Below are 14,265 nucleotides of genomic sequence, written 5' to 3' on the forward strand. Positions count from 1 at the left end.
CCAGGGGGAAAGGGGCAGAGCAGCTCCTTTCTCTCCCGGCAGTGGCTCCCTGGGGTGTCCTGGGGCATGAAGCCCCAAGGACACCCCTTTCCAGGCCGGGAGGAAGCTGCATTTTGCCGCTTTCCCGAGGCTTGGAAAAGCGGCAGATCGGGGTCTCCGGGGCTGCTGCTGTGGCTGCTCAGGCCCCGATCTGGCAGGGAAAGGAGCAGGTGCAGGCCACCCCAAAGGGGCAGTCTGTATCCCGCCAAAAAGTTCTTTCCCCTGGTTTGGAGCCTTTCCCCCACAACATTTAGTGGACAAATGTTATTCACTCATGGATAACACCCATGGAGTGTTATATTGGGATAAATTTTTGACTGAGAAAATTATTGTTTTTCCTAGCCAAAATATTTTTTTTTTCTTGAACCTTTTGGGAGGAAATGGGGCAGAGGCCTTCTGGCTTGCATGTTTTTTTGTTGATGATAGCTACCCTTGAGTTGATCTCAACCCATGTTGACCCTGTGGATGAGACATCTCCAAGATTCCCTGTCCTCCACTGTTCCACATACTGCATAATATCTATTCTTGATATAAAGAGAGGTGGCTGGGTTGAATGAGGTTCTTAAGGTTTGGGGGGAGTGTTATGTGTCTGAACATATATCTGAAGAACTACATATTGTACCTACTGGAAGTTAGTTATTCTTGGAGTATGGAGGTGACAGGGCATGACATGTTGTACATGGAATGTGCCCCTGACCAATATCCCCTAAAAGGATATGTTATAATTTTGCCTGGAAGAATTGTTCTGATCCCCGATCACATGTGCCTTTTGGGCACCTTGCTGTATTCAACTCCTGTAATGTCCTGAGTTATTCTGGCATCTGGAAATTCAAAGAAAAAACATTAGTTCATGCCTATCAGGAACAATTGTACATATCATTGCATTACTCTGTAGGATAGCTAAAACTGTCCTTGACATTCATTCATCCAGCACCTGCAAAAGGAGACCTACAACAGTCTAAGGCCAGATGTATAGAACAAACCCTTTTTAATGTATTTCAAATCATGGTCCTTCATTCTAATCAGTCTAATGGTATTAAAATGTTCAAAGCTGTAGGGCAAGGTAATCTTAGATAGTTCTGTGAAGACAGTGAATAAACTATGAGCACCTTAGTCCTTTCCCTGATCCTTACATGTAAGCTATTACTCTGTACAAGTGTAGCTTGTTGCCTTCAGCTTATTTATATACTTTGCTGCTCTGTGAGACAGGGAGGTGTTGTTACCAACATTACTCAGATGGTCAAAGGAGGCAGAAGAATGTTAAACTGTTTGCCCAAGGTCATGTTATAGTAAAGCAACAGACCACACCCATGTTGTGGATGTGCTGGTAGGCGAGCTTTCTCTTAACTAGACTATGTACTGTGTGTAGTCATGCTATCATCTGACTAATTGTATTTCAGTAAACTGGTATAAGAAAAAAAAAAACCTGACTCACTCCAGTTTGCAGTGAAAGATTTTGAGGACTTAGCTATGTGTGAGATGCAAAGTTTAACACAAACCCAATGAGATTTCCTAGCAGCTGGAGGCGAAGCGGAGAAGTAGGGTAGGCAGGAGTACTTACCCCTTTCCACCAACCACTCCTTCTCTACCCTAAATCTCTCTCAAACCCGCCTTCTCATACATATGAATGTTTTGTTCTTTGTGTCTAGAATCTCATGGGAGTAAAAGAGCTTATGGCAATTAGTAGGTGGGGAAAGGGTTAAGGACATGGTGCAGCAATTGGGGAAAGGGTTAAGTACTTTATGTGGACCTGGTTGGTCCTTGAATGGGAAATCACAATGTCTCATGAAAACTGTTCTACCAGCACTGTCAAAACTGAGTAGCTACTTGTCAATAATAACAACAACAACACTATTCACTAATGGTAGAATTCAAAGATATAGCCATGTTACTCTGTGGACTCAAGCAAAGAGATCTTGTAGCACCTTTGAGACTAACTGAAAGAAAGAAGTTGGCAGCATGAGCTGCTCATGGCAGCATGAGCTGACTTAAGTCTACGAAAGCTCATGCTGTCAACTTATTTCTTTCGGTTAGTATCAAAGGTGCCGCAAGATCTCTCTAAATATTATCCACTACTAATAAAGAGGATGGTTATGGTCCCTGCAACTATGTTCTTTAAGGGATTTTGGACTTCAGCTTCCAGAATCCCAAACTATTGGTCAACATGGCTGAGGCTTCTGGGAGCTGAAGTCCAAAATTTCTTAAAGGGCACTGTTTGGGGACCACTGAACATCAAATAGTCTATTGGCTTCCTTTTTGTGCATTGCAAAGTGAAAAACATATCAAAAGCAGGAGGAAACCTGGTTTGCTGTCTCTCTCTCTGTCTCCTTCAATTCATAAGGCTGCCAGAGATTATAGAGTAGGTGGAGTAAATCCTCTTGAAATACTCTCTCCTTGGTGTGGGGCTTTCCTACTTAGCCTGGACTGTGGTATCAGATGAGTGATTAACTCACTCCCACCCAACCAGCACAAAAACAACTTCCCTAGAAACACAGGAGCTTTCAGCAGAACCACACTGAGACAAGTTGACCTGGCTACCCTGGAAGAGTCATCTCAGGATTTCATGTAGTCTGAAGGAGATATATGTTCTCTTCCCTTTGGATTTCTTGAAACATGCTGTCTGGTAAGTGAGGAAAGTTTTCAAAGTAACTTTCTTTTTAATTAAGAAAGCAAATTAACAGAAGGTAAATTGTTTTTCCTTATGGGCTTCTAGCCCTTCTGTTGCTTCTTTATCATATTTGAAGATGACATTGCTTAAGAAAGTCAGACCACAGTCTGAGGAACTGTCTGATCGGCTCAAGTAAATATGCACAGGAAATAATCCCCATCATAAATATCCATTTGCTCCTCAATGTAGAAAGAAATTAGTTAATTTGGGGAAATCATCTTATTTTTACTTAATGAGAAAGTAAAGCTTATTTGTCACCATTTCTGTTGTCACTCTGTTAAATCTTTTCTCCCTCTCATTATCTAGTTGATCCAATTTCTCATTTGATTTCTTTAAATCCTGTTTATTTTCTAATATGCATCAGATTTTTTTCCACTGGCAAATTTTGATTATGACACTGAAAATGAAATGTGCATATGAGCATCAGGATTAATGCAATTAAAGAGATGAGCTGAGGATACAACATTTATGCATCAGTGATTTTTGCAAAATTGAAGTCTTATATGTGCTGTTCTTGTGTTTCTATACCAACTGTTTTCCTACTGCAACATGGATAAGAAAAAGAATGTCACTGCAAATATGACACACTTTGCTTGGGAGATTAGGATATAGCCTCTTTATAATTATTCTCACTTGACAAGGCACATTCTGGAAATGCAGTCTGTCTACTATAAATTATTTTGCATATTTACACCAATGTAAACATAGGTTTACCAGAAAATGTATGCTCACCAGTAGGCTATAGCTCATTGTTACCCTGCAAAGTATACCTGTATGATATATATGTATCATATACATGTATATGTATTTGTACATGAAGTTTAAGTTATTTAAATTATGTTAGTTTTGGTGAGACATCTAAAGTTTGCCTGCTTACATCTGTGTCACTACAGTCAATGGAAAAACACTAAACAGTGGGTAGACTTTCCTCACGTGTGTTGTTGCATTTACACTTTGTAATCTTGCAACGCTATAAAAATGTAGGGTTGGATCTACACTTAGGTTTAGAATAGTTCAGTTTAAAGAAATGGGATTTAAGATGTTCCTGGCTTTTACTACTACTACTATTGTTACTGATTTTATTGGGATGGCTTTAAGAATAACTAAGCCCATAGGAGTGAGGAAAGCCTACTTTTGTGGCCTGTGAAGCCCCCTGGTCTCACATTGGGGAGGCAATATTTGGAAGATTTTGCATCTGAAAATAGCCCCAAATGATAGATATCCACCTCTATATATGGCAGTATAGACTTGCCATCGCCACAGAATCACTCATCCCACCAACAAAACAAAAATCGTTTTTAGCCAAAAATACTTTCTGAAAATGGTAAATAGAATTGACGTGGTTAGTGTGCAGTGATGTAACTTTAGCAGCAAAAAATTGGCATGCTTGCCATGATAGATAAAATGACCCTGATGTGGGTGATACAAGAGTGAGTACTGATGACTAGATTTTTTTTTTTTTTGGGGGGGGGGGAAATACAATGATATGTGAAATTCAGTGTATATGCAGAGTATGCTGCATCCATTGCAACTCGAGGGTGGATACAGAGCAGATTTTTAACAACAGTGAAAAATTCTGGTCAAGCGTTGAAAGCCTTGTGAATTAAAAATGAAATAAATGGGATATGCTAGCATGTCCTGCTCTCTCCATCACACACCTATAACCAGGTTCTACCATCTTCCATATAGTAGAGGCTGAAGATCTGCAACAGAGTCTGGGAGTGTTACTGTTCACTCCCTCAAGCAACTTAGCCACTGGTCATGATGATTCATGGGTTCTGGGAGTTGTAGTCCAAGAAAATATTTTTTCACATTCAAGTTGTATTTAAAGGGAATGGCCATGTGGTGGTCAGGAAGTCTTAGTGAGTAGGAATAAGTGTTTTAGGGTAGATGGAAGGGTAAGACATGATTTTCTCTTTTTCAAGGTGTAAATGCTCATCTTTTATTTTAGGAATGGATTGTGACCTCCACATAGTTCATTTCTGAGTCCAACAAGCTTTTATTGACATCTCTTGAAAGGATTAACTCTTTGAAAAACAAACAGCTTTTATTTTACAGTCCGGAAAGTTGAATTACCAGCTTCCAAAGTGATTGACACCACTTATCATCAAAATGCTGTCTATATTCTTGGTAATGTTGACCAAACACAAGGACAAAAGGCAAGCTAGTTGTTCCAGTGATGTCATTTTATGATCTGATGTGTCATATCAGGAGAGAAGGGATTTTTCAAGGTTTCAACACTCAGGCATTTATTGCTGGATCTTGAGATAGTGTATCTTGGTGGAGTGTTCCAAGAGAGGAAGCTAAAGGGATCATGGATTTCTATTAGTGTATTGCCAAATAGTTATTCCATTGCAGGGTATAACAGAGGGTGTTTGCTGGTTTTCTCTTAGTTGGTGATAACATCTTCTGATTATGGAACTCATGGATTTCCTTCAGTTGGGCAAAAGATAAGAACAGCTGTCCTTGACCCATGGTCATTAGGACAGGGATATATAGAGGACTGATAGATTTACAGTCAGTCCTCCACAGTTGTGGTTTTGATGTTTGCAGATTTGATTGTTCACAGGTTATTTGTTGCTGCTTCCACTGTTGCCCTATGCTGTTTTTAATAGGGATTGGCCTCGCAAGACTGAGAGACTATGAGGCTTGTAAGTCCCTATTAAAAGTGGCATAAGACAGCAGTGGAGATAGCAGCAAGCCGCTCACTTCTGTCTTGCAAAGGAATCCTGCTACTTCAAACACATCTATGGTGGGTTGAATCTGCTGATTCTACTTTTTGTTTGTGTTAAATATGGCTGAGGTGGGGGAGGGCAGCATTAGAATTGTTCATAGTTTTTCTATTTTCATGGGGGTCCTGTGCTTCTAACCTCAACCAATGTGGAGGGCTGTCTATATTTCAATAATAATTTTCAGTATCCATCACTCCATAAGTACAATTGTATTATAGGAAGAGATTGGCATAAGGGTCAGTGGAATCCTTTTTTCTCTTTCATTGGGTACGGGATCCTCATTTCCCATCATGGTTCACTTGCTAATGTTCGGAATGGAGGATTGATCCATATCCCCCTTATATGATCTATGCATCTTCTGGACTTTAGCTTGCAAAGTTGTCAATGATATTGTCACGAGCAATGTATAGTCAAGGATGCTAAGGAGGAGAAAGATAAATGATTTTATTCAGCAACATTGGCCCTCTCAGGCCACAAAAACTGTAAAAAAAAATCACCAAAGTTCAAAACAAAGCAAAAACAAAACTGATCAGAAGACAAATGGTTTGGTTTTGGGAAATTATTACTTTTTAAAATATTAGACAGTGAACAGCCTTCCAGCAACCTACTTAAAAGATGAATCTCCATTCCTGGAGCCTTGCTGTATCTCGTTCACATGTTTATAGTGCTTTAATTATCATGGGCTTGTTCTATGGAATCCTGGGATATGTACTGTCATGGCCAAAAAATGGAAACAGAATGAGAATTCTACTGCATCACCAAACTACAAATCTCAAAATTCCATATCAAAGTGCTATAATTGTATAGTGTGAGAGAGACACAGGAAAGACTTTCATTTAAAATGGATCCACTTACATTTCTTGCACTTTCACGGTACTAGTTCTCTGTGTATTCTAAGAAAAGAGACACTACATCACTTATGCACAGTTAGTGTGAAATACAACCATATGAGTTGTGTAGACACAGGTCGGGGATTATTTGAAGCAGGTATCTGCCTAGAAGTGAGTGTTTTGAATCTGCATTGGAAAGGCAAAAACACAAAATTATGTGGGGGTAAAAGCTCTTTTACAAAGGCAAGCGATAAAGTAAACAACCTTGACTGAAGTTTTTGTCTTAAAAGTAGAGAGTTTGTCCTGTTGTTTACCGGCTTACAAAGAATCGTTCAAAGGAACAACAATGACAGGCTGTTGAAAGATTGAACAATACATGGGATCAAAATGAATACTAAATTGTTTATACCATTTTCACGTTGCCTGCATTCCTTTCTCCTCCCACCTTCAGACATTATAGTTTTAGGCCTTTGCTGGCATTTGTTTTTGCATAGATAAATGTGCATTTCCTTCATTCTGAAGGCTGCACGCACAACATCCATCTTCACGCCTTTAAAGTCACTGTATAGGTTGCAGTTCAATGCTAACAAGATGTTGTGGAGAAAACATTTTCTTCTGTTACAACCAGATCTTTGGAAGTAACTAGTTATAAATAATGACTTGCTTATATTCAGGCCCCTTGTTTCAGAAGTTAAGGCATAATTAAATTTCATTGTGATTGCAAAGCAGCATGGCATAATGGTTTTGGACTATGACTCTGAAGACCAGAGTTCGATTCCCTGCTTGGCCATGAAACCCACTGGGTGTCCTTGGACAAGTCACATGCTCTCAGCCTCAGGGGAAGTCAATAGAAAACCTCCTCTCAACAAATCTTGCCAAGAAAACCCCATAATAGGTTTGCCTTAGGATTGAAAACAACTTGAAAGCACGCAACAACAAACAGCAAGGATAATTTTATTCTTTTTGTGGTGTCACTGTAAATGTGGTACTCTTTTTAGTCATGTTGGGATGTGTGGCTTCAATACTTAGATGGTTTTTGCACCACAAGTCAGATGTGGTTTGTTAGAGTCCTAGCTAAAAGTGACTATTTTAATTACTTTAGAACAAGAAGAAAGTAAAGACATTGCAAGTGAATTTCTTTGTGGTGGTGTAGCAGGAGTGTCTCTGAGCAAACAGAGCCTATATTCAAGTGTTTAAAAGTTTTTAAAAGTTGAGCTTATGAAGCAGGAGTGATATACAGTGAAACATGTCAGATATTCACAACATCTGGAAGAATCAAGAGTCACAAACTATTTTTCCCCCAGCTTGAGAGTCAGGCTGTTCTAAGAGAACTTCATAGAGGGTCACAAGCCACCACTATGGATGTCCAGAGCCGAAACTATGGGATTCATGTCCTGCTGGTGGGCTTCCCATAGGCTACTGGCTGAATCTAAATATGTCATTGGTCTGATACTGCTTGGCTTATGATCCCAAGTGGATTGGGACACCTCACTTTCTGACACGCCATGCAGCTAATATATATGCACAAACAGTGTGCACACCCATGCACCATGGCACACAACTAGTGGTGACTGGTGGCTCCCATGTCAGTGAAGTAGTAAATTTGCTCTTCAGAGTTTAAAGGTCCTGTCCAAAGTGCTGAGTTCAGCATCATAGAATCATAGAACTGTAGAATTGGAAGAGACCACAAGGGCCATCCCGTCCAACCCCCTGCCATGCAGGAAATCACAATCAAAGCATCCCCAACAGATGGCTATCCAGACTCTCTTTAAAGACCTCCAAGGAATGAGACCCTACCACGCTCCAAGGGAGGGTGTTCCATTGTCAAACGGCTCTTACTGTCAGGACTTTCCTCCTAATGTTGAGGTGTAATCTGTTCCTGGAACTTGCATCCATTGTTCCGTGTTCTAATCTCTGGAGCAGCAGAAAACAAGCTTCCTTCATCCTCAATGTAACACCCCTTCAAATACTTAAAGAGGGTAATAATATCACCCCTTAACTGTCTTTTCTCCAGGCTAGACATACCCAACTCCCTAAATCTTTTCTCATAAGGCATGGTTTCCAGACCCGTCACCATTTTAGTTGCCCTGCTGTGGACACGCTCCAATTTGTCAACATCCTTTTTGAATTGTGGTACCCAGAACTGGACACGGTATTCTAGGTGAGGCCTGACCAAGGCAGAATAGAGTGGCACTATTACTTCGCTTGATCTAGACACTATACTTCTATTAAATGGCTCCTTTAAATTTTGGACTAAAACCTGGAGCAGAGTCACTACCCTACTGGAAACAGAGCCACCAGCTGCCACAGCACACACCTCAACAATAGTGAGAGGAAAAGAAAGTGCACAGTTAGGTCAGTCACTGTGAGCACAATATTTCATAGTTGTCACAATTGACTAGTTCAATGCCTGCCATTTTGAGCATGAGATGACAACATGGGTCTTGGTCCATGCCTACTTAATAGTATATGTGAACCTGTTCTGCAATATACAAGAGACTGAGCTGTAAGTCAGAAGGTCTTCAGTAGATTTACACTCCCTGTGTCCAAGCCATGCGATGAAACTCAAAACAGAGGGGTGGGTGCTGCTTCCTGTTTGTCTGGCTTGCTTAATGAACTCTGAACAACGCCATGTGAATTAATGCTTCAAAGCAGGAATCACCATTTGACCGTGTAATTGTGTAGGTCATGAAACCGCACATTTATCCTCCGCTGGTTTAGGAAGCTAAACAGAGTTAGGCCTGGTTATTATTTAGATGAGAGACCGGCAAGGAACACTACAGATTTCCAGGTAGGACTGCAAAGAAATCTGCCAGGACATGCTGGTCAGAGGTGATGAAACTGGTCTACATGGATCAATGGTCTTACTCAATCTAATGCATCCTCCTTTATTCCTATTCTGATGCTGGAGCATAGATACCCTGGATATACAGAGCCATTGCATTTAAGCACACTTAAATTATATAAAATATAACAATCAATTACAGTATATACTTATATATAAGTCTGGAAGTTTAGGTCAAAAATTGACCCCAAAAAACCTGAGTCGACTTGTCAATTTAAGTACTGTATATTAACTCTTATTTAAAAGAAGGAACAATTCCCTGGTGAAAAGCAAGAGTATGACTGTCCTGGAAGCAACGACCCCCTCTAATCTCTCATCCATCCAGTCTTAAAGGTAAGCATAAAGAGTTATGTCTTGGAATTTTGTAAGTTGCTTGACATTGTTTTGCTTTGCTTCATCCTTTAGACCCTTTGCTATATGCCCCTAAGTTTTACCCTTGACTTATCCACGGGTCATAGCAAAATCCATAATTTAGGCCCCAAAACTTGCCCTAGACTTATACATGAGGGCCACTTATAATTGAGTATATACAGTATGTAAAATGGAAGGCCCTTGTGGTATCTTCCAGTTCTATGATTCTATACATAATAGTACTTCAATCATGTGATGGACATGATGCCCCTTTTTTATGAGAGAGATTTCGCTAGGTTGTTGTTGTTGTTGTGTGCCTTTCAGTCATTTCTGACTTAGGGCACCCCTAAGGCAAATCTATCACAGGATTTTCTTGGCAAGTTTCTTCAGAAGGAGTTTGCCATTGCCATGCTGTGAGGCCGAAAGACTGTGTGTACAGGGGAAATTCTGAGCAATCTTGAAATCCCTCACATAATTTTTCTTTGAGAACAGAGAGGAGGAAAAAAATATTAAGCAGTGTGGGTGGGTGAAGTAATAGCTGACAAGTTATTGGTTGCCAACAGACCTCTGATAAACTGTGAAGTGGGTTGGGGAAGCCATTCTCCCTGTAGTATTTGATTCAATATATGTTATCCCTGTATAAAACTTAGAGTCTCTGTCTACTTTGCTTGTCAAATAGGAATGTGAGTGGCCTTGATCAAGAACATGCACAAGAAGGAGATATTCATATTCAGGGACATTTTAACAGAGCATGTAAAGGTATAAAGAGATGTGATGATTAGAAAATTAAGGAGGAAGCACAAAGCCATTGCTTGGTGGTAGAAATGATTAATCTTCTTAAATGTGCTTCACTGGTTAGTTGTATTTTTAGTCTCCCTCCTTGTCCATTTTGTCCTATACTGCTGGATGTAATTAAGATCTTGGGTCATTTCAGCATAATTCAGCAGTGGTAGAGGTGGGTCATGGAGTATCTCTCCTAAGGAGCTGGAATCCACAATGGAAAGAGTATTTGAAAATTTTCAAAAACATAGTTGAAAAATTGGTTTCACAAATGCTGGGAAACCCTGATGAGGAAAGAACTAGATGGACAAGAATCTTCACAGTTCATGCTTATTCCACACAAAAAGCCATGCCTTTGTGACCCAAAAACAAAACAAAATAAAACCAAGACATTGTTGGCACAGAAAACTGGATTTGCAAAAGAACATGTGCATTTATCTGCAAATAGTATGTCCCAAAATGCAAATACTCTTTAAAAACTGCAGTTTTAAAGAACTTTCCTGGAGCAGGGTGGTGGTGGTGGTGAAACTGTTTGTTCTTACAAACAGCAATACAATACAATTTTTTAAACAAAAAAATTACATCCCTATTTAGGATAATTGGGGCAATTATGTAATACACAAAGACCAAGTTCATACAGGATAGGCAAACTGGACCTTGAGACTCCACATGGCTCCCAAAGGTTTCTTGTGACCTATCCAGACTCTCCAGACCACTTTTTCTAAATGAAAAAGAGGGATAAACTCCCTCTTCTTTTTAACTCCCAAGGACAGGCGATTCTCTTTTATATAGGTTGCTGCCCTCCATGTTAAATATAAGTAATATACTGTATAACAATTTGGATTTTTGTGTGTGTGTTTTTGTTTGGGTTTGGGGTTTTTTTATTTTATTTTTTTGTTGGTTTTTTTGGCCATTAAGGGCAATCTGTCTGGCCCTGGAAGAAAACTAGCCCCCGTATCCACTGCAGCTACCCACATCTACATATTATCCAACATTTCACAGATGTAAACCAGGGCAGACATGGCCAAGAAACATTAAAATGTGGTCAATGTCGCAATAGTTATTAATGAGGAAGAACACACAGCCTTGGAAAGGCTGCAGCAGTTTGCTTTCACCTGAGACTACCAGGAAGGGCAAGGTTTTGCCCCTTCCTCTATAACTGAGTGCAAACTACTTTTATCTCTGACTGGAAGTAAACTGAGGACAAGGGGGATGTGGGAAGAGAACAGAGAAACCAGGCCATTTTAAAAGCACTTGAAAAGGGGGATGACAGAGGATTGATTTGGAGTGTCTCTGCCAAATCAGGATAGTTGGAGGGTGTGCATCTGTTTCAAGCCTTGGACTTACTGGGTCCTAAGATTTTCTCGTGAGGTCAAATGTTCTTGGATGGATTGCTGAGGTGTGTTCATTGTGCACTAGTAACCCAAAGATGATGATCAAACTGATCTTAAATTCATCTTACACTAAAAAAAATGGATGCTATCTAGGAAACTCCCTGCTCTCTTCCTTCTGCATAGTGTGAGTTACATTTCAGACAGAGACACGGTCGAAGGCTCTAAGGGATCTTCTGTGTTCTCAAATGGAGAATTAAACTTGTTCTGTTTTTCAGCCTGTTCTCATTCTTGGCAGTCCCAGGGCTAGATGAGCCTGTTTTAAGTACCTAGATAGTCTTCCCCACGTACCATTTGAAGACAGCATGTAGTGTTGTGACTCCACCACTGCACTTCAGTGGGAATTTCCTCTCCCCATATGCAAGTTACAGGCACAGAAGGCACCAGTTCAGATTGTTGTCCCAATGATTGGTTAAAGGTTAAAGTCCTATTCTCATCCTCAGTCAGGACTGAATTCCTCTAAATTTACAGTTGAATGAGGAAAAAAGAACAGACCATATCTACAAACTATGTACTCAAGTTAATGTCTAGTGTGGCCACTAGTCTATCAGGCCTGCTGATGAAGCAGAGTGCTGACAGAACAGAAAATATGGTGGCAAAGTTTGATTTCTGGAAAACCTGTTTTAAGATATAGACATTCTTTATCACTTTACAGATAAAGCTATTCCATGGGAGTCAATTTTTGATGTATGGTTTATTTAAACATGTCACGTGGAATTTAAGATGGTGCAGACCCATTAAAGGATGGTGCTACATTAGATATTGAACTTTTTAAACTGGAAATTGTCACTGGGCCTCAAACTGATAAGGAATGGAGGGATGGATTTCAAAGACAACAGAATCATCTTCTTCTTAGGTTCATGCTCCTGTATCTCTTCTGTTTCAAAATGAAATACTGGCCTGCATCCTATTGCTTAGACCCAACTAGAGTAGACCGATTGAATCAATTCTTGAGTGGTAAAGCAATACAGTACATGGAACCAATCTGGTGCAATTGTTTGAGATATGGATTAGGACTCAAGGAGACCGGGGTGAGAGGTAACATGATAGCTGTCTTTTAAATAACTGAAGGTTCATTTCATGTAGGAGATGCAGTGGGCTTATTTCCTGCTGCTCCAGAGACTAGAACATGAGCCAATGGATTCACATTTCAAGAAAAGAGATTCTGTCTAAACATTAGGAAGATCATTGTGGCTATAAGAGCTGTTTGTCAGTGGAACAGACTGCCTCAGAGAGTGGTGGGTTTCCATCATTGGAAGTCTTCAAATAGAGGAATCATTTAGGAGTGCTTCAGTTGGGTATTCCTGCATGGCAGAGGGTTGGGCTAATGGTCCTTGTGGCTCTGAGATTCTATAATTCTGTGAATTCCTACTCAGCCATTGAAACACACTGGATGGTCTTGGCCAAATCATATCCTGTCAGGCTCAGAGGAAAGCAAAGGCAAATTTTCACTGAATAAGAAAACCCTATGATAGAGTCCACATAGGTGCAAGTCAATGTGAAGGCCCATAACAACAACAACAACCTATAAGCAAATTGCATTGATTCTATGGTTCTATTGTAATTGGACCTAGCTATAGGTCTTAGGCCACTGGTTTTGCCTAGCACCAAAAACAGTTGAGCAAAACCTAGCATTCTCAGATCCTATTCTTATGGCTAACTTCTTCCTGTGTTTTGGCAGATAGTGCTAGTAGATTGGTCGTGCAGATAAACATACTTGTTACTTGTGTAAACAAGGATATTTTCATACATTTGCAGAATGAAAATGTTAATAAGCATCATCAACATTTTTTGCTTGGAACGGCTTGAAGGTTACAAGCGGCATTGATACAAGGCCAGGAAAACCAGAGGCAGTGAGAGAGCCGAAAGCAGTTAGCAATCAGTAATGAATGATCGAGGAGCAGTAAATAATTAAAGAGAATTCCGACAAATGCAGAGAGAGACACAGAGCATTCAGAATGCTAGCAGATGACAGGCAGCTGAATACAGACAAATGAATTGTAATTATGACTTTGACAAGCTTTTATGGCATAAGAGTTACTCTTTGTTCCTAATAAAATATGATAAGTAAAGTGGGGTTTGATTTTTTTTACTGTATTTTTTTAAAGTCAGGAGGCAAGCCATTTGGTGCCATTAATGAGTGATGTGAATAGAAAGGGAAATGTTAAGAAAGACAAATCAGTGTGTTTAACAATAGGCCAGTTGTGCAGGGTTGTGTGCTTCACAAAATGTGAGTACTGAGACAGTGGGAGGAAATAAAAGAACTTGAAAGTTCTTTCTTAAGCTAGATGTTTTTGTGGCTTCTTTATTCCCAGTTCTCTGAAGCTTTCTGCCCCTAGCCACAACCAGAAATTGCAGAGCATTCAAATAGGTATGTTATTGGCTGAAGCTGCCCTAATCTAAAAAAATAGATGAGCACAAATGGAAGCTGTTTTTCATTCTTCAGAAATGTGTATATGTGGGAAATTATGATATTGAGTTTCCATTCAAGCCAGGGAAATTTTCTTCAAATTTGAACATATAAATTGTATGACCTGCAGAACGTCAGGGTAGAAACTTCAGGACTGCGGAATAGAAACTCCTATTTTGTATGGCATTTCAAAAACTCAGACCATAAAAATAAATGAAG

At 39.9% G+C, this 14,265-nt stretch overlaps 1 protein-coding gene and 1 long non-coding RNA gene across 3 annotated transcripts in view; one reads left to right on the forward strand and one right to left on the reverse strand.

Annotated features, from left to right (window-relative positions):
- Positions 1-619: 619 nt before the first annotated feature.
- LOC149315018 (uncharacterized) overlaps positions 620-14,265 on the reverse strand; it is a 33,534-nt gene continuing 19,888 nt past the window's right edge. Inside the window, exons 2-3 of one of the 2 annotated variants that reach the window (XR_016281012.1) lie at positions 6,048-6,150; positions 620-860 (exon numbers count right to left, since the gene is read on the reverse strand). This is a non-coding gene — a long non-coding RNA (uncharacterized LOC149315018). Of the gene's footprint in view, positions 861-4,728; positions 5,859-6,047; positions 6,151-14,265 lie in introns of those variants that run through there. The other variant, XR_016281013.1, reaches the window with a different exon arrangement.
- The window catches only part of FLRT2 (fibronectin leucine rich transmembrane protein 2), a 123,226-nt gene continuing 111,545 nt past the window's right edge, over positions 2,585-14,265 (forward strand). Inside the window, exon 1 of the mRNA XM_089522345.1 lies at positions 2,585-2,662. The gene's annotated coding sequence lies outside the window, so the exon portion shown is untranslated. The remainder of the gene's footprint in view (positions 2,663-14,265) is intronic.

The sequence above is a fragment of the Sceloporus occidentalis genome, unplaced genomic scaffold, assembly GCF_023333645.1.
Source record: "Sceloporus occidentalis isolate IW3139 unplaced genomic scaffold, rSceOcc1.0.p SCAF_4, whole genome shotgun sequence".
Taxonomy (NCBI): Eukaryota; Metazoa; Chordata; class Lepidosauria; order Squamata; family Phrynosomatidae; genus Sceloporus; species Sceloporus occidentalis.